A 24,975-nucleotide genomic window follows, 5' to 3' on the forward strand; every position below is an offset into this window, starting at 1 on the left:
CATGTATATGATAGTTACTCATCTTTATCTTATTTTTCACTAGTGTATTCCTAGCTTTCTGGAATATTTTTAATGTTATAATTTTAAAAAATTATATATTTTATTAGTGTGATTTGCCAAATTTGAAATTATTTTTAGCTCTATACTTTAGGATTTGAATTTAATTATTAAATATAATACTATTTGGTAAAGCATATAGATTTCATTGCACAAATTTCAATACTTTTGTGGTGATTTTTGTAGTAATCTATCACTTTGTCCAGGATCAACAACAAAGCAAAGAGCGCTAGGTTCCCACTGAAATGTAGCCTTTCATACAAGGTGGTCCTTGGATTGAACTATGCAGCACATTTACCGTTCTTGCATTTAGCAGATGTCATTTTTTTCTTTATTCTAGAATCTCAAATAATTGCTAGTAAAATCATTATGATATTAAAAAAATGATTACAAGTTCTAAAACTTCATTAGTATCACATAACAACGTGCTGACAAGGTGAAAATTGAACCAAGTAATTACATACATATAAATGCCAACAACAAAATTTAGTTTTCTTCATTACTTTGGCCTGTTATTTGAGTTTCAAAAAAAATCATGTGTACTATACAAAGAGACAGCTAAGCATTTCAATTTGTAGAAGAGAACAATGGGAAGTTTTATGTTGCTAGAATGAAGGAAGAGGTAGTAAGAGGTTGAGGTAAAGTGGTAAAATTAAACGAGTTGTCACTTTATCCTAGACATTACATGGGCTAGTCAAGAGCTTTAGACAAAAGTGTTACAAATTAAGTCTATTCTAAAATGTTTCAGATTTTATGGTTACAGTTGGACTTGAAGGGAATTCTGACACCAAAACACCCCTATACAGGAGTCAATAATAGAGAATTTGACTTGTAGAACAAAAAGATGGTGCATTTCAAATGATTACATTGTGATAATTCTAATGACAAAGGACTGGAAACTGCTCTTATAAAATATATATCTTACATTTGATGTAGTGGGTTACAATTTACAAAGTTTACATATATTTACATCAATTGAACCTAACCACATACTTTGGAGTGTGTTAGACAAATATTAATGCTGTTTTATAAATCACTGTACTAAAACCAGTAATTAGCACAATCACGTGCTAGAGAGCCAGTGTAGCTACCTGCAGCAGTTATAGCTGCCCATTGCAGAGGGCAACAGACCCAGATTTAAATTCTAACAATTTAGCCGGCTGTGTGAGTACTAAGTGTAAGTGGAATACAATTTAATGTCTTCATCAGTACAATGAGAATAACCATATCTGTCTTACATGGTTGTTTTGAATATAAATGAGACAATCTGCATAAAACACTTTCCTGCCTGGAAACTGGGTACAGAGTAATCATTCATTACACATCAAACAATTTTATTACCTAAATTTACCTTGAAATTAAATGGCAAAACCACAATCTTTTGTTACCTACTCAATTGTTTTAATTTTACATTATATCATTGTGGTAGGTAGGCTAAAAAATATTCCCCAGAAGTATTAACTCCTAACCCATGAAACCTGTAAATATTATACTATTTGGAAAGAGTGTCTTTGTGGAGGTTTTGAAGGATCTTGTGATGAGATGACAGTGGATTATCTGGATGGGCTTTCAATGATCATTACACGTGTCCTTATAAGAGGTAAGCAGGGGATATTTGATAGACACACAGAAAACAAGGTAATATGAAGATGGAGAGAGATCAGAGTGATGTAGCCACAAGCCAAAAAAAAAAGCTGACAGCCAATAGAAAACTAATATAACTATGTATTGATGAAAACCGTAATACTTGTTATTTTTTTTCTTAAAAAAAAAAAAAGCTTTTATTTATTCATTAGAGACACACAGAGAGAGGCAGAGACATAGGCAGAGGGAGAAGTAGGCTCCCTGTGGGGAGCCTGATTCAGGACTTGATCCCAGGACCCCAGGATCATGACCTGAGCCAAAGGCAGATGCTCAACCACTGACCCACCTAGGTGCCCTATTATATTTTTTCTTATGTAGAATATTGATAGCTAATAATATTTGAAGAACAGCACATTATTTTTTAGTACTTTTTTAGCATAGGCTAGGCATCCTGCTAATTTTTGATGCATCATTTCATTTTGCAATAATCCCAACTGGCATTTTTTTTCTTTTTAATGAGATCCTTGGGTACAGAGAACAGCAGAATTAACTTAGCTGATATCACCCCACTCTATAGAATCAGAGTGCTCCTTAAGGACACAAATGAGCCAGGCACACTTTGGCTCTAGGACATAAGGATTAATCACTTATTCTTATGCTGTTCTGAATTCACCTACACTCATATTTTCTTATTATCAAGATCAATAAAAGATCTGTGGGGAAAAATTTTAAATGTTGTAGTGCATGTAAACTTTAGGAGAGGAGGTAGTTCTGCAAGATATCTTGATTTACATTATTCTGGGTAGAGTGCTTTAGGCTACTCTGAGGAATATTCTGGAGTGTGATAGTCTGTGAGATTCTCTGAATACTCTTTCTCCTTGCTTATTCGTTGGACAGTTGAGACAGAGAAGGCCCTCGGCCATGCAGAATCACTAGATCAAGGCAGTCTGCACCCCTCAGTTGTCACTCAGAAGGCCACTTGCCTGACAACTTCTTGGATCGTGATATGAGAAAGGAACCTTCCTTATATTAAACTCTTCATTTAGGATTGCATCCTTTAGTTGCTCACGTTAATTATCTTCTTCACATTCAGAAATCTACTTATGTATTTCCTTTTTAGTTTCCTCTTCCTTTATGGATCCTTGAGATTGAGTTTTAATTTTTATCCTTGGCAAAGTAATCAAGTTGAACCTCCTTTCTTCATCACACCCATCTGATCTTCCTGAATTTTTCAACATAACCTGTACTTTGTGCTGTATCTGGCTGTCTATAAACCTCATTCTTTATGTGAATAAAAATGGTTCAGTTTCTGTGTTAAGTTTAACACATTTTTGTTCTTCTAACCCATAGCCAGATTTACTCCAAATGCCCTGAATTTTTTTTTTTCCTGAATTTTATTAGATGGTGAGAATCATCACTATGAGTGTTCACAACAATTAAAGCCATTAACATCCAGAGGAGGACAGATGAACTCTATTGGTCATAGAGCCCTTTCATTCCGTAGCTCTGTACTTTAGAAAAATTACCCCAAGTTCTCAGGAGTTTCAATTATCTATGACTGTTGATATTATCACAATTCATAAATTAGAGTATCTGGGATCATGATTGTCTTTAGTAAGTTTATCACTTGTTTTGGAAGGTTACATTTGTGGCACTTTCCAGGTAGAAAACCTTATTACTTCTTTACACCACAGCATAGTACTAATTAAGGATATCAACTTTGGAGCCATACACACCTGAATTCTAATCCCATCAGGCACTTAATATATCTGAGGACATTCCTCAACTATGACCTTGTTTTCTTCTTTTTTAGGGAGATCACTGCTGGGAAGATTTCTCAGATACCACAGCATGCCATTGATTCTGCTCAGCAAGGGATTTTGAACCCTCACCCTGACCTCAGGTACTACTGACTGCATTCCAAATATGAATTGAAAAGATATTACAGCCTAGGAAATCTATACAGACTCAGATCTACCTATCTCCACAGAAAACTATCCTAGGCTCACACTGTGAACTCTGATTTACTTGAGAGATTCAGATACAACTTGCAATGTTTTTAAAATAGACGCTCAGGTGAATCTGAGATTCCTGCAGTAGACTTTTTTATTTTTATTTTTTGTTTCAGTTACCATATACTGGTTGGATAGCAGTATCTTCTGAAGAGTTGATATATAATCCACAAGTCAATTTTGAAAGGACTTAGAATCTCTTGTCTCATTGCAAGAAAGTTGCAGTGAATTATCATGGACTACTACCATGGACTGCCACTCTCAGATCTGATTTACTGGATAGAATCTGGAAGGCTGAATTAGAAGAGGACAATTGTCAACAAATTAAAGATGGATAGATGGATAGACATCAATTATCTGTGTTCTTCTCAGAAGTGGGTAATGTTATGATGGGTGTGATGATGCAGCCATTTTGAAAAACATGGAGAAAATGATGCTTATATGGAGGGAAGAAAAGGATGATTACTGCTAAATTGTATTAATGCTCTTTAAAAGAAACATTATAGTCAAATGCTGATAATGACCAAGTAAGAACTAGAAAGCTTTTGTGGTAAAAAATCGAGAAGCCCTCATCAAATATAGTGGAAAGATGGAGGCAGCTGAATGGCAAACTGAAAACCTAATTGCTAGGAATCACAGAGGTGCAAAAACATTTGAATGCTTAGTCAAGGCAGGTCTATTATGCAAAGATGAAGGCCCTGGTAGGAAAAGCTATGATCCTGAAAACTCAAAAAAGGATTTATGGATGGATGTCCCTAAGGATGTTGATGTCTTAACCACCTATATTCACCAAGACCTCCTGTGCTTATTTATGCTGGTAGCCAACACTCTTCTTGGAAGGGTCAGACAATTTGTTGAACTGGAATATATTGCAGAATCTTCTCTCATAAAGTGGTATATGGCCTACTTAGGGCCACACCCCATTACCTTTCCTAGCTGTCAGATCAACAATTAATATTAAATCCTAGGATAATTCAGTTCTGCATATATTTGTTCTGATAATTGAGGAAGAGGCTACATATGCAAATAATTTCAAGACCTAGTTGTGTTACACCTAAAGGAGGCAGAAAAAAGAAGAACAAACCCAAAAGTTTGTTCTTTTTTCTAACTTCAAAGGTAGAAGGAAGGAAGGAAATAGAGATCAGAAGGAAAAGAAATGAAATAGAGATTGAAAATAATCATAGAAAAGACCAATGAAACTAAGAGCTGATGCTTTGAAAATATAAAATTGGTTAACTGTTAGCCAGATTCACTAGTAAAATAAGAGGGTACTCAAAATCAGAAATGAAAGAGAAATTACAAGCAACATCTCAAAAATATAGACACTACTTTGAAAAAATCCTTGTCCACAAATTAGACAACTCACAAGAAATGGTTAAATTTCTAGAAACATACAATATTCCAACACCGAATCAGGAAGAAATATAAAACCCAAACAGATCGATTACTTGAAGTGAAATTAAATTGGTTATCAAAAACTCACAATAAGCAAAAGCCTAGGACTAGATGGCATCATCACAGAATTCTATTAAATATTTAAAGAAGAGTTAAATACCTATCCTTCTCAAGCTCTTCCTAAAAGCAGGAGAATGAAATGCTACCAAATTCATTCTATGAGGCAGCATTACCTTGATACCTAAATTAGACAAAGCCACTATGAAAAAAAAATTACAGAATATCTCTGATGAATATAGAAGCAAATTTCCTCAAAATATATTAGCAAACCATATTCAACAGTACACTAAAAGTATCATTCACTGTAATCAATGAGGTTTATTTTAGGAATGCAGGATGGTTCAATATCCACAAATCAATCAATGTGTTACACTACATGGACAAAATGAAGGATAAAAATCCTATGATCATATTGATAGATGCAGAGAAAACAATTGACAAGATTCAACCTCCATTCATGATAAGACTTCTCAACAAGTATAAAGTAAACATATCTTAACATAATAAAGGTCATATATGAAAACATACTCAATGGTGAATACTATCTGTGGATGACATCATATTATATACAGAAAACCCCAAGTACTCCACCAAAAAAATTCTGAGAACTGATAAACTCAGTAAAGCTGCAGGATACAAAATATGTAGAACTCTCTTGTATTTCTATATACAAATAACAGACTACCAAAAAGAAAAACTAAGAAAACAATCCCACTTACTCAAACAGAATAAAATACATTGAAAAAAAATTAACCAAAGAGGTGAAGGACCTATACACTGAAAAGACACTGATGGAAGAAATTGTAGACAAAACAGATAAATGGATATACATACCATGCTTGTGGAATAGAAGAATAATGTTAAAGTGTCCATACTACCCAAAGAAATCTACAGAGTCCATGCAATCCCTATATAACTGTCATTATTATTTTTCACAGAACTAAAGTAATCCTAAAATTTGTATGGAACCACAAAAGACCCCAAATAGCCAAAGAAATCTTGAGGAAGAAGAACGAAGGTGGGGGTATCACAATCCCAAATTGTAATACAAAGCTATAGTAATCAAAACAGATGGTCCTGACATAGAAACAGAACAGGAAGATCAATGGAACCTAACAGAGGGCCCAGAAATGAACCCACACTTATGTGATCAACTATATGACAGTGCAGGCAAAAATATACAATGGTAAAAGGACAGTATTTTCAATAAATGATGAGAAAACTGGACAGCTACATCAAAATAATGAAAATGGGGTACTTTTTTATGCCATACACACAAAAAAATCAACTGAAAATGAATTAAAGACTTGAAACCATAAAATTCTTACAACACAAGCAATACACTCTTGGACATCAGCCTTAGCAATATTTTCCCAGAACTGCCTCCCCAGCTATGTGAAACATAAGCAAAAATAAACAACTTGGACTACATTAAATTAAAAAGCATTGGCACAGTGAAGGAAATCATTGACAAAATAAAAAGGCAGCCTACTAAATGAGAGAAGACATTTCCAAATGATATATCTGAAAAGGGGTTAGTATGGTTAATATCCAAAATATAGAAAGAATGCATACAACTCAGCATCAATAAATAATAATCCAATTAAAAATGGGCAGAGGATATGAATAGACATTTAGCCAAAGAAGACATCCAGATAGCCAACCAACATGAGAAGATAGTCAACATCATTTATCATCAGGGAAATGCAAATCAAAACCACAATGAAATATCCCCACACACCAGTCAAAATGGCTAGTATCTCTCTGTACTTATGAGGACCAATTAGTAGTAACCAGAGGGGAGTTGGGTGGGGGCAGAGCAAAATAAACAAAGGGGATTAAAAGGTATAAATTTACACTGTAAAATAAATAAGTCATGGGGAAGAGAAGTATACTCAGGAAATACAATTGATAATATTGAAATATCTTTGTGGTAACAGATGGCAACTATACTTATGGGGGGCATTGTGGTATTTTTTTAAAACTAGTTTGGATGTACCAGCTAGAGCCAGGGAGAATTGATGTAGGGTTGGACTTTTAGGATTCTTCATCAGTAGGGTCAGTGTTAAGACTAGGTAGCAAAAACTCTATCATGTGAGTAATACCTTCTTGAGATATGGGATTTATCACACTGGCCATGACCTGATAGGGCGAATTGTGTGTATAGTTCTTATAAGCCTGGGGAAAAAAAAATCCCAGCCAATACTCAGTGTAATAGAAATATCTAAGTTGTTCTGACACATGGTAGAGGAAGAAATAAAGAGGTGAAGGGAATTAAACATGTTGGAATACATATATATGTAAAGCTAGAAGATCTGCTGGTGGTTGTCAGTAAGGCAGCTCAAGATACATATCCTTGACCAAAAACATCATGAATGCACTGGAGAAAGTAATGCCAGTACGACTAAGAGTTTTTTTTTTTTTAAGATTTTATTTTTTTTTATTCATGAGAGACACAGAGAGAGAGAGAGAGAAAGAGAGAGAGGCAGAGGGAGAAGCCCGCTCCATGCAGGAAGCCTGACTCAGGACTTGATTCCAGGTCTCCAGGATCATGCCCTGGGCTGAAAGAAGCACTAAACCACGGAGTCATCCAGGCTGCCCCGACTAAGAAGTTCTGTGATGATTCTCCTCTGCAAGTCAGGGCTGGCTGCAGAATGGAGGCCTTCTCATTAACATACATGGAGATGATGAGTTCCTAAAATAATAGGGACCAATTGTTCCTACCTTAACCACTAGAAACCAGTAATCTTCAATTACCATAACAACTAACAAGGTCAAAAGAGCAGGCAAGGACAGTTGACCTGTGGGGAGTTGAGATGCTTAATGTTCTATAGTGTCCATAAAGCGAAAATATATAGCAAGGATGCTATTTAATATCTGTTATTAAAAAAAAATCAAGAACAAAGGAACAGGCTGCAAGAAGACACTCATTTCAAGGGGGGGAAAAAGGTTATGATTCCTTGTGTAGTTCTAAGACCTGAATTGATTTTCAGATCCAGAATCCACTGATTAAAAAGAGTACAGTGTCCCTAGTGAGAAAAGTCCTGCAGTATCAAAGGGAATATACACTGTGAAGATTCCCCAGTCTTTCCTCATAAATGCCTATGGCTAATCACTTAAGTGATTGTACCTGGGGAAATGGGGAATGACGATATTCTGAAGACTACTGAATACATAAACTGAATTGAAACCCACAGCTGGAGATCCACAGGATCATGATGACGTCATTATTTATTGGGGCCTAGGAATCTAATAAATTTTAAAATGGAAACTCGTTTACTGTCTAGTTAACAGTGAGTGCACTATGTCCATGAACCCATCCCGTGTATGTGTGTATATGTATGTGTGCAGGCACATTTTTTTCTCCAAGTCTCTGAGTGCATTGTTGAAATTCATTGACTCAGCAGTTGGAATAACTCTAATTTTAGGTCTTCAAATGCCAGGTTTATAGAGTAAGAAGTATTATTTTAAGGAATGTTAAAAGGAAACCTCTAAATGTCCTTACTCAGCATACACATCCACCTACACAGGCCAGAATGGCAGACATTAATGCTAACATAAGAAGACCTAATGAAATCGTAATTGGCAGAGCCTATAATTTATCCATTTCACACACCATCCTGGCCCTTACACAAACCAAAAGTTCTGTGTGCATTATCCACGACACTTCAATTCACTAGCTGTTAGTTTTGATGCTGATAGTTGCCAAATTTGTATCCTTTGCTTCCCAGTGTCATTGTAAACTCAAAACACTGCTAGCATCAGTATATTAAAATATTTTTTTTATAAATCAACATTTGTAAAGTATTGTCTTTATTTCAGTAATTTTCCTTTAGACTCTTTCCTTTTGACAATTTTCAGGACTGCTTCTATTAGCAACTCATTTCCCTATGTGCAAATTATGTATGAAAGAATAAAAATTCACACAGTGAATATAAATTCCCATGAAATTCTGTGTAAAATCATCATGGATAGTTTTATAAAATAAAGGTTAAAAATTTTAAACTAAGTTTTAAAAATTCAAGTAATATTTACATTAGGATGAAAAAATAGAGGGATCCCTGAATGGATCAGTGGTTGAGCATGTGCCTTTGGTTCAGGGCATGATCCTGGTCCTGGGATTGAATCCCACATCAGGCTCCCTGTGAGGAGCCTCTTCTCCCTCTGTCTATTTCTCTGCTTCTCTCTGTCTCTCTCAGGAATAAATCAATAAAATATTTTTTTTAAAAAAAGAAAAAACAGAGAGAAATTAGGTGAATAATGTATATAATGTGCTTGTGTAATTAAGTTTGGGGTGAAAGCAAATTCTTAAAGCAAAGGACTTATAAACCAAATTCCATTTTATTTTTTATTTTTAAAGATTTTATTTACTTATTCATGACACACACACACACACACACACAGAGAGAGAGAGAGAGAGAGAGAGAGAGGCAGAGACACAGGCAGAGGGAGGAGCAGACTCCACGCAGGGAGCCCAACGTGGGACTCAATCCCAGGACTCCAGGATCATGCCCGGGCTGAAGGCAGTGCTAAACTGCTGAGCCACCGGGGCTGCCTCCAAATTCCATTTTATTTATTTTTCAAGTGTTTGATTAGGAAACTCAGTTGGAAAAAAAAAAAGAAAGTAAACTCAGTTGGCTGAACCCTCATGTCTGGGTTAAATAGCTGGAATCTTAAGGCGTCTTAAACAGTATCACTAATGTGGCTCAATTAAATAATAAAATTCAGAAACACAGCAGCATAATATGTGCCACATGGATGGAAAGCACATTAAGACAAATGCATTTTCTGAGCATTACAATTCAACATCTCTCATCTCTCATGGTCTGCATCCTGTATTTGCTAAGAAATAAAAATAAACCCTGAAATATAAAACTGTTTTCAATTGTGGACTTTTATAACTTCTGAAAGCCACTGGGAACTATCTCAGATTTTAGAGCCTCTCTCTTCTGGTCCAGACACTCAGTGTGTTTCAATAGCATTCTTTGCTATCTTGTTAGGTTTATAGTGAAAATGCTACAAGCAGATAGTAACATGGTTCCATGATAAAACTTTCAAGCAAATGAAGGTTCTGGCTAAATAAGTAAAAGAAACATAAAGGGCTTGTTTCTGAGGATGCAGCTTGAATCTACAGAGTCTAATTAATAGGAAACCTTCAGGAAGGATGGACAAAAATATAGGAGAATTTTTCTTTGTATACATTAATGGGATACATTAGATATACTCAGTAGTCCAATCTTATGCCAAGTCATTGACATATAAAGGATTATGTTATTAATAGTTAGCTTTGGTTCATATTTCTTTTTTTGTTGTTGTTCATATTTCTGCCAACAACTGAAGAAAACTGGAATCACTGGGAGAAAAATGCACCAAAGTATCAAAACTACAGTGTTTTTTATTGACACAGTAGTCCTCTGTGGTCTGGTGGATTATCAGTTCACATTCAAATTTGGTGAGCCTCTGCTAACAATTGTGCCACTGATGTTAAGGGTGATCATAAATGCACACAATGCCCCTTAAAATCTTGACAAACTTTTTCAGTACCTTATGTATCAGACCACTTGGACTGCTTGTTTGGTTATTAAAAATGTATAGTTTCCTGGGGATCTCTGGGTATTCTTGGTTCTTTTAAGAGATCATAGAATCAGAAATTATAGTGTTCTCAGTATTATAGCTAACATTTCAAAAGATAAAAGATTCCTTTCTGTTATGAAATGGATGCGGTGCTTTCTGGAAATACTAATAATTTGATATATGTGTGTTAAAGGTATAAATACAAAAAGATGAGGATTATTTTTCACAGTTATAGGTTCAATTAATCACTGACCCTTAACTCTGTTTTTTTTTGGCAATGTAGTTACTCATAGCATACAACTGTGTCATGTTATTTAAATAGAAGACTCAGTGGAAAATTACCTTTATATTAAATTTATGCCTAAATCTAAATGTTATATGCAGTTTGCTAAACTTAACATTTTTCCATCTTTGTACTTTATCACTTCACAGAGACATGTTTCTTGAGTTCTGATAATATAGTTAACATTTCAAAAATAAATACATAAAAGTAGCACCCAAAGATTTTTAGATTTATTTATTTAGAGAGAGAATGAGTGAAGGAACACCAAGGGATGGGTGGGGAGGGACAGACAATCTTAAGCAGACTCCACACTGCAGAGCCTGATGAGGGCTTGATCATAGGACCCTGAGATCATAACCTGAGATGAAGCCAAGAGTCAGGTCTCAGTCAACTGTGCACCCAGGTATCCCTCAGTGCCCAAAGATTTTTAACTGGATTTAAAAAAATAAATCTATTTTGTTTTCTGTTCTAGATTTACAAAAGGAATGAAAGTAAAAGGATACAAAGAAGCAAATGATAATCCAAAGGAATTTATATGGGTATCCATAAAAGTTAATTTTAAGGCAAATTGTGTTATTAGGAATACATAATCTTAAAAACTGAAATTCAATAAATGGTATAATAATTAAAATGTTTATCTAATATCCTAGCATAAATATATAAAGCAGAAACCAGGAAGCCATATATTAAAATATGGTCAAATGTTTAATATATTTGGAGAGTTTAAAGATTTATTTATTTATTTTTATTTATGATAGACACAGAGAGAAAGAGAGGCAGAGACACAGGAGGAGGGAGAAGTAGGCTCCATGCCAGAAGCCCGACGTGGAACTCAATCCCGGGACTCCAGGATTGCGCGCTGGGCCAAAGGCAGGCTCCAAATTGCTGAGCCAAATTGCTGATCCCCTATTTAGAGAGTTTAAAACCCTTCTCTCATTACTAGGAGCTAGGGGAACTGAGGAGATATTATTAAGGGTAGAAACTTGCAACTAGCAAATTTTAAGTCCTGGAAATCTAATATGCAAAATAGAAATAATAGTCCACAATATATTATAAACTATATTATAAACTTTAAAGTTCCTAAGACACTAGATCTTAGCTGTTCTCTTCACGAAAAAGTAATAATTATGTGGCAGAATAGATATGGTAGCTAATGCTAAAGTGGTAATCATATTGCAATATAAAAATGCATCATATGAATATGTTATATACCTTAAACTTACACAATATTATATGTCAATTATTTCTCAACTTAAAAAGAAAAAGCAAACAAAAACCTATAAGGAAATAGATAATATCAACACTTTTTAGCAACCACCAGTTGGTAGTAAAAAAAAAAAAAACTACAAAAACTCTAAATTACACATTCTTTTGAAAAGTACATTTTAAAAACTGACTATAGGGCAGCCTGGGTGGCTCAGCAGTTTAGCGCCGCCTTCCGCCCAGGGCGTGATCCTGGAGACCGGGAATCGAGTCCCACGTCGGGCTCCCTGCATGGAGCCTGCTTCTCCCTCTGCCTGTGTCTCTGCCTCTCTCTCTCTATCTCTCTCTCTCTCTCTCTCTGAGTAAATAAATAAAATCTTAAAAAATAATATTAAAAAATAAATGAAAATAAAAACTGACTATATTCTTGGCTATAAAGCAAATTTCAACAAAGTTGAAATGATTGATATGATCAGATTATTTTACTTGACCACAGTACTATTAAACTACAAATTTGTCTCAAAAATATAGTTAGAAATACCTGATACTTTTACAATTCACAAAAAATTTCTAATTCAAGTCTCAAATATGCAACCAGATGGAAATCATAGTTTGACAATAATGAGAGTTTAATTCACACAACGGAATTATATACAACAACTTAAAAATCCAAAATGCGGCTAGACACATAATCTCTTTAAAGGTTTTATTTACTTACCCATGAGAGACACAGAGATAGAGGCAGGGTCATAGGCAGACAGAGAAGCAGGCTCCACACAGGGAGTCCGATGCAGGACTCCATCCCTGGAACCAGGATCATGCCCTGAGCCGAAGGCAGATGCTCAACTACTGAACCACCCAGGTATCCCCGTGGCTAGACACATCATGAATAATTCTCTTAGACATAATGTTGAGTGAAATTAGTTTGGTGCAAAAAATACATTTCATTTATATGAATTTCAAAATCAGTCAAAACTAATCTATAAAAATAGAAGTTAGTACTGCGATCACCTTTGATGAGTATCAATTCTGAAGGGGCCAAAGAAAATCCACTGGCACACTGTTTTTTTTTTTTCTTTTTTTAATTTCAAAAAAAGCATCTGTTTTTTTATCCTGATCTAGGTAGCAATTATATGGAGAGGACTTAAATAAAAATTAATCACTTACACTTTATGTGTACATATGTACTTTAAGTACTTTATAAAAGATGTAACTCAAAAATATAATATGTCAATGTACAAATTCCTAGAAAAATATAAGTTACCAACCTGGTTCCAGAAGAAATTAAGAACCTGAGTTACCTTGTAACCACTAGAATGTCAACATATATCTCCCGTGCCCTGTGTGAGCATAGGAACACACACATATACCCAATCACAGCACCAACACAAATGATACTAGGTAAGTTCTACCTAGATCTATAGTAAGGTAAATGGTAAAAAGCTAGATGATGAGAAAAGGGACATGGAGAAGCTAACAAAATTGAGACAGGTTAAAAAATAAAATGAAAGACATTAAAAATCACTGGTGTTAGGAGCACCTGGGTGGCTCAGGGCATCCGGGATTGAGTCCTGCATTAGGCTCCCCAAAGCGAGCCTGCTTCTCCCTCTGCCTATGTCTCTGCCTCTCTCTCTCTCTCTCTCTGTCTCTCATGAATAAATAAAATCTAAAATTAAAAAAAAAATCACTGGTGTTAAACGGTCAAATGGTATAATAAGAATTTGTCTTACTAACATTCGTTATTTATTTTTCTCTACAATCTTCAGTATTGCATACTAGTTTATGAATTTTTGTAAATTATGCCATAAGGATACATCTGAAATATTAAAGGAGATAAATTTAACATCCAGTGTTAATACCCACAACTCCTAAAGCATACTCCAGGAAGTCAACAGTTTAAATCCCTCGGAAATTTTCAGAGAGCTTTTGTAAGTTCTTGTTTTCTGCCATTTATACTTCTGTGTGTGGGAGGGTTCATTTAAGATCTGCAGGAGCTAAGAACAACCAGATGACATCTCAGTGATACTGCAGTGATAGACATTCTTTCAGCCTCATAATGTTAATGCTGGTCTTGCTTAAATAAGCACATGTAAAGGAGAGGGGGAAAACAGACTAAATAATTAATTATGTTATTATCTTCTTTTTATGTATTATAAGCAAGTCTACTAGGGTATGAGTTCCACACGGGCAGGGAATGTGTTTGTCACATTTGCATATGTTCATCCTTAGGGATATATTATAATACAAACATTACATCTTTGCATTGCATTTGGATGAGTCCATAGGAATTATAAATCTCCATTGAAACACATTTATGTTATCATAACCAAAAAATGTGCATGAAATTCAATGTGATACAGTTATGTTACAGTTATTTTTATATATTTTGAATTCAGAATAGGTAATGCTTAGTTCTGAAACCATATCTCCAGACATTTTCTTGTGAACTTTTCAACCACTAGAGTCTTAATCTCTCCTAGTGGGTCCTAGGAATCCTCCAGGATTCTGACTCAGACTGTTCTAAAGATATTGGCCATGTTTCAACAATTTTTGTTGCATTAATTGTATGAAAGTATATCATGTTTGAATGGTTCTTTTGAAGGAAAAGATTTTGTAATTATTTGTCAACAATTCTATGAGTACTCAGTGTGGTTGAGATCTGGAGATTGCTGCAGGTAAAGCTATTAGGCAGTGAAGCTATGTAACTAGGCTTTCTTTAAATCAATGCATTTTAAGTATGAGGCATATAATCTCTAATTCTAAAACAGCCAATACAGTCCTAGAGCTTTAATCAAATTGGATGAGAGAAGGGAGAGCTGTTGATTAAGGCGTAATTCAATTCTAGTGACTCTTGGATATTGACTGTTTTTATGAGCTCTGCTTTTATAAGCTAAATGCTAAATAGTGATGTTGAAATATAAATATATATATATATATATATATATATATATATATATATATATTTGTATTCCTATCACCTAGGCCTTTGGCTTCACATTTTAATTTTTCTTCCTTTTCAATTGTAATTTCCTACTTTATTCTACCTTGGCTATGAGTTCCTAGGTGCAAGTTTCTCAACATATTTAAATAAACTCCAACCTCCTCTTCATTCTATCACAAAACTTTTCATGTATCATTCCAGAAACCTACTCAGTGCATTATAGAGAAATCTAGAGGGGAAAAGGCTATTTTAGGAAGCTGTGAGAGAAATGACTCCATGCTGCCATAAGGTTACAATCTCCTGGTCGGATACATTAGAGTTCCTAAGGCACAGTTAATTGAGAAAGGAATTTTCATGTTTTCCTCTAAATAACCTAGCTCCCACCTCCATTCCACCAAATTTTCAGGAAAGAAGGGGAAGAAATATACTAAAGCCCCTCTTATGTGGTTGTATCCTGGATTGGCACCAAGTAATTCTGTCCTCAAAGGAAATAGGATCATTACTGATAACTTTTTCTTTTCAGAGTTCTCCAGAGCCAGAAAAGGGCTTCTTTCACTCAACTTATTTCTAACTCAATTTTTCTTTTTCTTGACTGTAAACTTTCTGTATAAGACTTAAATGGAAAAATAGGTACCTTTAAGTAGGTATTAGAATATTGTAATTCAAAAATTCCAGAATAGATCACTGAAATGTACTTTCTCAAATCAATAGCTTGGCTTTTATTCCAAATTTTATTTTTGAATGTCAACAGCTAAGTACTATTTCTCTCTTTTTTCATTACTTCTGTAACAAAATTTAATCCACACTCTAGGAAGAGATAGTCTAGATTAACTGAAACAAAGGTCATGTGCTCAGAAGGATAAAAATAGAAGTCCATATTATTAGCTTATTTAAAAACTGTCTCCACTAACACTGGGAATGAAACAGTCCACGAAGCTTGTCTATTTCATAATCCACCAATATGTTCACAGTATAGTATAAGCCAAATATGCATATCTTTTGAAACATGCTGAATTTGTCCTATAGAAAATACAGCCCAAGAAAGGTATCTTGAGACTCTTTTTTACTGCATATTCATGGATAGAAAACTTAAAAATGGATTTAAGAAGAAGCTGTACTTCACTGGCAGTCATACTCAGTAACTACTTATATAGCTCCTGACTTTATAGTTAAACATCTCAAATTTCTCCTTGAAATAACAGTAGCTTAGATTCAAATTTTTCAAGGCTTTTCCTGATGCTTTCATTGTATACTTGTCAATAAAGGTCATTTGCTATTGGAAATATAAGTTTACATGATGTATATAAATTAGCAAGGACTTCTCTACAAAAAGTCACAAAATAGAAAAATATTTGGTATTTCCTGATGTAGGAGTCAATAAAATAGATCTGAAACTTACTTGTGTTTCTTCTTAACAGCCAGTATATTCCAAATGACTTTAAATACATCTGTGTATATTTGTATGTTTTTATAATCTTTGCTTAATGTCAGATAAATGTGTAATTATTCAAATAAAACAGGATGTGCAAATTACATGCCTATGTACAATATAGTCAAGAATCTATACATATATTATATACATAATGCACAATGAACAGAGCAAAATGTAACAAAACAGAAGTAGTGAGAACAGAAAATTAAGGTGCATCAACTTATGTTATTTTTGTTATATGTATATGAATATTTTGGGAATTAAAAAACTCTTGTACAATATGGGAAACTTATGAAATCTATGTAGGAAGAAAGAGGAAGCAAAAGAGGGAAGAACAAGTAGAAGGGTGAGCTTATACATTAAAAAGAAGAAAAGAAAAGAAGGGATACAGGAAATATTCAAAGATAGCACTCCTTTTGAGCATTGGCCTTTATGAAAATTGAATCTATGCCTCAACTTAATTAGCTTAAGCAATTCAGCAAGTGTGCACTTATACTGTATGAATTAAACAGAAGGTGTACTTAGTGTGAGTCACTCTAGATGCTGAGCTTGAGATGTTGAATAGTATGTATATAAATATTCATATCTAAATATTTTTCTTGATTAAAAAGTATTCTGTGAATTTTTAAAGTTTCTTGAAGAAAATTCATTTAGTTTCATCATTCATGAAAAGAAAAGGAATTGGTAAAATAAAAAAGCAATTTATCAAGTAAGATGGCTGAGTAGGATGTCTCTCAACATATCTGCCACTTAACAATGACAATTAAATTTGGCATCCTTCCATGGACAAAAGTCCCTTTGTGGGAGCTGTGGGATCCCTTACCATAGGCCTAGGGACCTAGCAGGAATCTTGCCCACTCATGTACTGAACAATAGGCAGATAGACCTGGTACCAGCTGCAGACCCTGAGGTGGTCTGTGAACCAGCTCCAGCCCCTCTTGGCTGCAGTCTGGAAGGCCCTGGAGAACACAGACTTAGACAATCACTCACAAGAGAACCTTTGTGGAAATCCAGAATCCAGTGAAGTTCCAGCACACCACTAAAGCAAAACAATTTGTGATTGGATACATTTGAGAGGGTAAGAGGAATAGTTTAACATTAACTGTATCACCCCTCCCAAAGGCAGCAGAGGGGCTATTGGGAATGAAGGAACACAACTGTGTACGTGGGATGCTGAACAAGCAGTTCTAAGAAAGTGTATAGCAATAAAAGCCTGCATTGAGAAAAAACAAAAATCTTAAATAAAGCACTAACTTTACACCTCAAGGAACTTTATAGAAAACCAAAGCCCAGTGTTAGCAGAGGGAAGGAAACAACACAAATTGGAATGGAATTAAATGAAACAGATGAAAAAGACCAAAGATCAATGAAATTAAGAGTTTTTTAAAAGATAAATAAACTGACAAATCTTTAGCAAGAAAATAAGAAAAGGACTCAAATCAGAAATGGGAGAGGGTTCATTACAACTGATGCCACAGAAATCAAAGATCATAAAAGACTACTACAAATAGTTAAGTACCAGCCAATTGATAAATAAACTGCTAGAAATATAAATCTCACCAAGACTGAGTCATGTAGAAAATCTGAACAGACTGATAATATATAATGAGATTGAATCACTAGTCAAAAACCTTCCAACAAAATAAAGCCCAGGATCAGATGGTTTCACTGTTGAATTCTACCAAACATTTAAAGAAAAGTAATGCCAATTCTTCCGACTCTTCCAAAAACAAAACAAAATAAAACAAAAAAACTGAAGAGGTAGGAGTACTCTCAAACTCATTTTATAAGGCCAGCATTACCTTGACATCAAAGCAAGAGAAGGGCACTACAAAAACAAAAAAACAAGGATGCCTGGGTGGCTCAGCGGTTAAGTGTATCTGCCTTTGGCTCAGGGTGTGATCCTGGAGTTCTGGGATAGAGTCCCACATCAGGCTCCCTGCATGGAGCCTGCTTCTCCTTCTGCCTGTGTCTCTGCCTCTCTTTTTCTGTGTTTCTCATGAATAAATAAATAAAAATCTTTAAACAAAGAAAAAACAGCCCAGTATTTCTGATGAGTATAGATCTAAAAATTCTCAACATTAGCAAACCAAATACGACAGCTCATTAAAAAAAAAACCATACACTATGACCAAGAGGAATTTATCCCTGGGATGCTAGGATGGTCCAATGTATGCAAACCATAAATGTGATACATAATAGTAACAGAATGATGAAAATCATATGGTTATCTTGATGAATGTAAAAAAGATTGGAAAAATTGCAAACCCTTTCCTGATAAAAAATTTCAACAAACTTGGTAAAGAAGGAATGTACCTGAACATAGTAAAGACCACGTCTCACCACTCCTATTGAACATGGTAATGGAAATCCTAGCCAGAGAAATTAAGCAAGAAAAAGTAATAAAATCATCCAAAAAGAAAAGGAAAAAATAAAATTGTCCTTGCAAATAATATGATCTTATATGTACAAAATCCTAAAGACTCTGCAAAAAAAAACTCTTATAAATAACCACCAAATTCAATAAATTTGCAGAAGGCAAGTTAAATATACACAAATTAGCTGTATACTGACACACTAACAATGGAATATCTGAAAAAGAAATAAGAAAGCAATTTTTTTTTACAATAGCATCAAAAACAATAAAATGCTTCAGAATAAATTTAACCCAGAAGTGAATGATCTATATATGCACTGAAAACTCTAAAGTGTTGAAATAAATTGAAGAATACATAAATAAATGCAATTTTATCTCATGTATGTGTATTGAAAAAATTAATATTGTTAAAATGATTATACTACTTAAAGCCATCTATAGATTCAACAAAATTCCTATCAGAATTCCAAAGTCATTTTTCGAAATAGAAAATACAATCCTAAAATTCATAATGAACCAAAGAAGACTAAACAGTCAATGCAGTGTTCTGGAAGTAGAACAAAGCTGGAGATACCCACATTTCCTGATATTAAACTATGCTGTAAAGCTAATCAAAATAGTACAGTACTGGCATTAAAAGCAGGCACATATGCTAATGGAACTGAATCCAAAGCCCAGAAGGACACTTGCAGACACCATCTAGTAATATTTGACAGGGGAACGAAGAATACTCATTGGGGAAATAATATTCTTTCACTAAATGGTTCTGGTAAAACCAGATATATATGCAAGAAAATGAAAGTGGACTATCTTATACCACATAAAAATTAACAAAAAATGAATTAAAGCCTTAAACATAAGACCTGAAACCATAAAATTTCTAGAAGAAAACAGAGGAAAAAGTCTTCTGGACATTAAATATGGCAATGATTTTTTGGATATGAAATCAGAAGCACAAGTAGTAAAAGGAAAAATTAACATATGAGACTATATCAAACTAAAAAGCACCTTCACAGCAAAGGAAACAATCAACAAAATGAAAAGGCAATCTACAGAACAGGAGAAAATATTTTCAAACTGTCTATGTGATACAGGGTTAACATCCAAAATATAGCAACAAGTCATAAACCTCAATACTAAAACAACAACAACAACAAAAAAAAAACAACAAAAAACTATTTGATTAAATAATGGGCAGAAGATCTGAATAGACATTTTTCCAAAGGCATACAAATGGCCAACAGTCATACGAAAAGATGGTCAACATCACCAATTGTCAGGAAAATGCAAATCAGAGCCACAATGTGATTGTTATCTCACCACATCTCTTAGAATGGCTATTATAAAAAGGTAAGAAATGACAAGTTTTGTCAAGAATGTAGAGCATAGAGAACATTTCTGCACTTTTGGTGGGAATGTAAGTCAGGGCAGCCACTAAGAAAAATAGTATGAAGCTTCCTCAAAAAATTAAAAATAAAACTACCATATGATTCAATAATGCCACTTCAGGGTGTATATAGAAAGGAAGCAAAATCAGATTCTCAAAGAGATATCTGTAGTCCCATGTCCATTGCAGTATTATTCACAATAGCCAAGACACAGAAACATCCTAAACGTCCATCTATTGATAAACAGATGAAGATGTGGTGTGTGTGTTTGTGTATGTATGTATATATATTTGTGTGTGTGTGTGTGTGTGTGTGTGTATAATGAGATAAGCAGCCACAGGGAAAAAGGAAATCCTGCTACTGGTGACAACATGGACTCACCTTGAAGACATTATGCTAAGTGAAATAAGTCAGAAAAAAAAATACTGGAAGATCTCCCTTATATGTAGAATCAATCTGAAAGAACTCAGCTTCTAGAAACAGAGAGTAGAATAATGGTTGCCAGAGGCTGCAGCTGTGGGGTAAATGGGAGATGTTGGTCAAAGGGTACAAACTTACCATTAAAAGATAAAAAAGTTGTGGGTATCTAATGCACAGTATGGTGACTATAGTTAACAATATTGTATTATATACTTGAAAGTTGCTAAGTGAGCTCTTAAATGCTCTTACCACACACACATACAATGATAATTATATATGATGGACTTGCTAATTTTGCAATATATAAGTATCAAATTAACACTTTATACACCTTATATTTGCACATTATATGTCAATTGTATCTCAATAATGCAGTGGAGGGCAGCAGTATACTTCAAGTATCAAACAACTAAAGGAAGGGAATTATCTTTCACACGAATAATACAAAAGACATCCTTGATCTAAATATGGCCAAGTTCTTAAAAGAAAGTTTTTGTCAAGGAATGTTTCTAAAACACAATTGAAATTTAAAATATAACTTCCCCCTTAGTTCCCTGAAAAAGATACTGTTCTTCATTAATACCTTAAAAGTAAGTCCAGATTTGAGACAGCAATTTTGACATCATTTACAATATAATCACTATCTATTGTGGTTGTTAAATAATTTAGTCATTGAGCTGGATTTTCAGTTTTGCTCATATTTAGGGAAGAAAGTCATGGTCAGTGGCCTGGAAAGCAACTTATGGTTTAGGGACTGTTAAGTACTCCTAGCTCTATAAAATGGGGGGTGGGGAGTGGCGGGAAATGTTCCTAAAACAAAAAACAAGTGCTCTGGTGAGGCACTTAGGCTTTAGAGGAGATGAAGATTCATCTATTACACTGTTCCATCAGTTTGTATCCACAGTCAAATGTAGTGGAAAGAAAGTTTATTACGCCCTCTGAGAATAACAAATTAGGTAAGAGCAAAGCTGACAGCTCTCGGCAGATCAAACAAGTGGTCCAGGTTTGTCATCCTTGTTCCTCTCCACTTTGTTCAGCAGACCTCTCATCCATCAGTGCTCTTGTATTTCATGATTCCCTCCCTCTCAGACCCTTTTACTTCATCCTCTCTGATCTGCTTAATGAAGAAATTATTGTAAAACATTCACGTATTTGTTTCATCTGGATAGCCCAGGGTTACCTAAAATTTTAGGACTAACTTCAAATACAACTTTTTGCTCATCCCTATAAGCTCTGGAAGTTGGTCCTTCTTCCCCTTGTTTTGTAACTTGATAATCATTTCTCTACTTCCAACAGTTTCTGTGTTCTCAAAGATCAGTTAGAGTTGTGAATAGAAAATCTAATTATCCCAGAAGTTTTTCAAAAATTTTTATTATCTATACTTCTATCCCTATTGCATAATGGAATGCATTATAAACATAATTCCAGGTATTACAGTAACTCAAACACACACATGTCTGTGTGTGTGTATATATATATATATACACATATATATGTGTGTATATATATATATATATATATAATTTATATTTTTAAAAAACACCCCCAATCTTAGTTGCTGGTTTCTGCTTAGCTTCATATAAAGAACAAATTCTAAAAACGGAAAAATTAAGAGCGTGTCAGCCTTCCAATAATGGCAACTCATCTACTGAAAACATCTCTTAAAGCTGAGATTGTATAGATATGTTTGAAGGTATTGGAAAACTAACAAGGCAGTAAAATATCATAAGACTGAGATGAAAGAGAAGGACACATAGAAATGTTGCTTTGGGGACATATGGGATCGTGTTGCCCCTAAGGTATCAGTGTATTCAAGAAAAGCATCTGTGAACCAAAGAAGGGGAGGAATGTTAACCGTCTTGAATGTCTAACAGGACAAAAATTAGAGTTGAAGGTTATTCATTGGGAGGATGTCATGGGAAATCACAAGCACTTTGGGCAGAAACACCAAATGGATACATTATAAAATTAAGAAAGGGACACAAATAGAACTACCCTTAAGGACTGAAGGCAAAAATTTACATTACCTTATTCCCTGAGATTATATTTATATTATCCAAATGGCTAGTGTCTCTTGCCATCTGCCAGGAGCAAATATAATTTTCACTGAAGGAAGATAACATTATACTTAGCCTCCAGGCCCCCTACCCCCACTATATCTAAGAAAACACAATGTTCACATTAAAACAAAAATCACCAGGCACATAAGGACAAGAGATGAGACCAAAATCCAAGTAAACAGAAAATACAAATCACAAAGATCTTGAGATAAATGATTATTACACAGACTTTAACTATTCTGGGGATCCCTGAGTAGCTTGGCAGTTTAGCACCTGCCTTTGGCCCACGGCAAGATCCTGAAGACCCGGGATCGAGTCCCACGTTGGGCTCCTGCCATGGAGCCTGCTTCTTTCTCCTCCTGTGTCTCTGTCTCTCTCTCTCTCTGTCTTTATCATAAATAAATACATAAATCTTTAAAAAAATAATAAAAAATAAAATAACTATTCTGAATACATTAACAGAAAAGTGTCAAAATCTTTGTTAGAGAATGGGAAACTTTTTTGAAAATGAAATTTCTAGAACAGAAAAAATAGAAGAATCAAAGGTGAGAATTTATGGGGTTGTGAGACAGAGATGAGGAAGGCACAGATGAGGAAGGCACTGAAAGCTGGGTCATGAGAAAATATTGAGGATGAAGCACAGAGACACAAAATGCTGAGAAATACATTAAAGGGGGTAATATTTACTGGGGATTCAGATCTTAAAGAGTCTGTGATACATGTAACTGGAGTTTTAGGATATGACCTAGTATATGGAGGAGAGAGGGGAGGAAGAGAAAGGAAGAGAAGGGAAAAGGATCAAGAATCAAGCAGAAACAACACTTCATGTGATAAGGGCTGAATGTTTTTTTCAGAAGGATGAGAGAGTGAGCTGCAGATTCCAGAAGTTTTATGAATCTGAAATTTGTTAAATAGAGTGCAGTGACACCTGGGGGATAGGAAAAGGGGCAGAGGTTTTACTACACAAGTTATTTATGGGCTCTAGAAATCATATTATTCATGGAATAAGGATGATTCAGAAAGGGTCTGGGCAAAATAATAGCCACAGTAATAAACTTCAACAGACTACATATTCTATTATCTAACTCAACAATAGCACAGACACTATGCTATTTTTCTTCTAATTTACATATGAGAAGTTAAAATTGAGTAATGTGAGTTTTTTCTTCCAAGTTCACACAAAGACTAAGAAGTGCTACTGGAACTGTAACCTGTCTGTTTACTATAACCACCCAAACTCTAAATCATTCCATTCTACAGCACTTCAATCATGTTGACATATAAATTTATTTTCAGTCCAAAAAATATAACTTTCAAGGCCTCTAATTTCACAAATACTATTATATATCCACATAAGTGCTGTAGTTTGTTTTTCATTCACCCACATTATCCATTAACACACACTTATTTAGTATCTTTGATGAACTATACACTTTCATAGGCATTTGAATTACATTAGTGTCAACAACTGTGAAGCATCTGAACTTTTCCCTACTTGAAAGCTAATCAGTTAACCTATCATGATTTCATAGATGTGGACAAGGAACAATTCCTGGACGAAAGACAAAGAAATTAATTATTTCAGAATAGCAGGCGATATAATTGTGTACCAATTATATATTACCAGTTCCCTTATTCCTTAAGCTATATAAATAAGTGATAAGGAGTAGCTTCAGAGGATTCTATGAACATAGTGGGTTTGCATCACTCCTGACAAAGCTCAGTCAGTCAACTTCAGTCTATTTTAATAGGATATCAGTCAATTTGCCCAACTTTTGACCTGCAGGGAGATACTATACTTATTATACTGGAAAAAAAAAAAAACTTGCACTCCATTTTCAAGAGAGATATTATCTATTATTTCTTCCAAGGGTATTTGCTATACAAAAATCCTTGAAAAGATAATCCAGATCAAAAAGCTACAGTGCCTTTGCTTATAAGAAGTACAGAAATGAAAATGACCTTGGGCACCCAGGTGGCCCAGTCAGTTGGGTGGTCAACTCAATTTTGGCTCAGGTCATGATCTCTGGGTCATGGGACTGAGCCCTGAGTCAGGCTCCATGATCAGCATAGTGCCTGCTTAAGATTCTCTCTTTTCCTGTCCCTCTGTCTCTGCCCTTCCCAAGGCTTGGCTCTCTCTCTCTCTCTCAAAAAAAAAAAAAAGAAAATGACCCATGTAGAACTCGATA

The sequence above is a fragment of the Vulpes vulpes genome, chromosome 11, assembly GCF_048418805.1.
Source record: "Vulpes vulpes isolate BD-2025 chromosome 11, VulVul3, whole genome shotgun sequence".
In the NCBI taxonomy this organism is placed as follows: domain Eukaryota; kingdom Metazoa; phylum Chordata; class Mammalia; order Carnivora; family Canidae; genus Vulpes; species Vulpes vulpes.